The sequence below is a fragment of the Penaeus japonicus genome, unplaced genomic scaffold, assembly GCF_977035675.1.
Source record: "Penaeus japonicus unplaced genomic scaffold, GWHDUDI00000001_assembly GWHDUDI00000009, whole genome shotgun sequence".
In the NCBI taxonomy this organism is placed as follows: Eukaryota; Metazoa; Arthropoda; class Malacostraca; order Decapoda; family Penaeidae; genus Penaeus; species Penaeus japonicus.
In genome coordinates this window covers 6437841-6440340 of record NW_028234411.1, presented here as the reverse complement: position 1 = coordinate 6440340, position 2500 = coordinate 6437841, and the positions used below count along the sequence as shown (strand labels likewise).

Genomic DNA, 2500 nt, shown 5'->3' with positions numbered 1-2500 from the left:
GGATTTGTGAATAATGAATCTAATATGCCATTTATCATAATTGTGATCCCATATAAATAAACACAAATATACGCAAATATACACATCCACAGTACATACCAACGCACACATGCATGTACACACAATTCTTTTATATAGGAAAAATAATATCAACTAACATTTCTTTAAAAATAAATAAAAAAATAAAATGAGATAAAATAAAATAAAATAAAATAAAATAAAATAAAATAAAATAAAATAAAATAAATAAAATAAAATAAAATAAATAAAACAAAATGCTAAAATAAATTCATAAGTAGAATAACTTCTTTTTCACATAAACTTTTGTATTAAAGCCATCAATTTTCCTTTTTAGATTTACACTCATTCAATATTTTATTTAATCGCTGGACAAAATAATCTATTTTTAGGGGTCCCTAACACCTGTGCTGTTCATACCCCTCAAATCTTTAGGAAAGAATAAATACATAGACAGAATAGGTCAATAGAGAAGAAGTATTTATTTTAGCAACTTGTCTAGTTACCTCCTGTATTGCCACATCTATAAAGCAGTAGTATCCATGTGCCTTCTTGAAAGTCTTCTATGATTACTATTCAACATCTATACCTAATTCCACAAATCCGTCAGATTTTAAAATAAGTAAAAATATGTAGATAGTAGTGAAATGTTTCCACATCCTCTAATGAAGTTCTATCAATTTGTAAAATGAATCACTTATCTGTAGTTTAAATTATCCAATAAGACAGCAAGCACTTTAGTCTATGAGATAGCTTTCATTATCACACCTGTTTGTCATCCATATCTTTTCAATAACTAGTAGGTGGATCTTCTTTACAGGTAAACAAATGATTCTGATAACCATTGCCCACATTGGAGCAGGAAAACAATACAAACTTCACAATTATCATTATCAGAAAAAAAACTTATCTTGTCATATTCATAAACAGCCATAAATAAAATTGAACCTTCTTCAGGTGCTTATACACCATATACTTACAAAAGAATTTATGAAATAAAAAAAAAATCCTATCACCCTGATGTGTGTGTGTTTGGGTATGTGTGTGTATTTGGTATGCACACATTCAAGTAATTGAGTTTAAGTACATCAGTCACACCACTTCAATTTTGGTGTATCCCATAAATTTTCATACAAGTGTATACTTGTAATAAACAATACTTCACTTCGTTTAAACTGCAGTATTTTATACACATAGGCTTGTTATATGTTGATTATAAATTCATGGTAAAAGAGAACTCGGAGAGCTTTTACTGAACATGTAACACATGGTGCTAGGTGACTGCTACACACATCATGTGAATTTTTACTTTCTTGCAAGGGGATGTGCCCTTAATATTGGGTGGATACACAAAGGGGCTAATTCCAAATACTATCGTTTATGCCATGTAAAAATCTAAAACCAACAGAGGTCATGTTAACATCAGCTTTAGTCTGGGGTGATTTCAGATATCAGAGTTAATAGGCAGTATAGAAAAAATGCATAATTTAGAAGAGCAGCAACATGAAAGTATGATCAACATTTTTGAAAGGTAGAATGGACACAGCACAACTGCTGCCTTTCTTAAACCAATAACTTTAGGTAGCAAAATGACCACGCCATGACATCAGTGGCCCTGCCTACAGGTGGCATGTATGTCATGTTATGACTTAAACATTCATGGTGACAGGTGGCATGACATCCCTGCCATGAAAGGAGAGGCTAACAGATTGTACTTTCTTTGCTCAAAGTGTGTACTTCTACCATTAGCTGTCAATGAGAACAATAATTATAATCATAATCATGCCAAGACACTGTGGGTTCTCCAGCCAGTATACCCACACAAGAGATCAGCGCCAGGGGCAGTCCATTCCTCTAGATTGACACCACAGTGCTGTCTCCAGGGCAGCTCAACACACTAGCAGAAGAGAACATACAGAGACTGCTATAGGTGGTGTAAGGTCTGTTATGACCTTAGTATAAGAAAGAGGATCCAGACCACCTGCTCAGAGTGTGTATTGCCTCTTTGTCGGCACTACCAAATTCTGAAGCAATTCTAGCCCAGATCTTCCTCTCTTGTAAATATTTTACATATAGAAGTAAAAGCTGTTTTTCATAAAAACACTAACCACAAAAATTCAACAAGAGCTGACTTTTGTCATCCCATAATACCATATTATTTCCTTTACACAAAGTGTAATCCACATAATGAGCTAATATGTTGTCTTTAAAACAAATATAAGGTTATAACATCCTTGACATAGCCTATCAAATGGCTAATATAGACTTCATAATACAATAAAAATAATAAAATCCTTCAATATACAATTGAGGTGCCAGAATTCCAGAGAAAGTATGTAATGCAGAGCACACAGAAAGGCCAATCCTGAAAGGGCCAAATGCAACAAATATTCCCAGCGAGATAACTAAGCACTCTGCACAATCACCTTGAGTTAACAGATTACAAAAAAATGAGACTAGTCCCAGTTCGAAAATTGTAACT

General features: G+C 33.2%; 1 protein-coding gene across 4 annotated transcripts in view; it reads right to left on the bottom strand.

The window, feature by feature from the left end:
• The window catches only part of LOC122242646 (oxysterol-binding protein-related protein 11-like), a 19967-nt gene that overhangs the window by 16379 nt on the left and 1088 nt on the right, over positions 1-2500 (bottom strand). For 2 of the 4 annotated variants that reach the window (XM_086539649.1, XM_086539651.1), the window contains exon 2: positions 1840-1915. The exons of the other annotated variants lie outside the window; for them this stretch is intronic. The gene's annotated coding sequence lies outside the window, so the exon portion shown is untranslated. The remainder of the gene's footprint in view (positions 1-1839; positions 1916-2500) is intronic. 4 annotated transcript variants of the gene reach the window in all.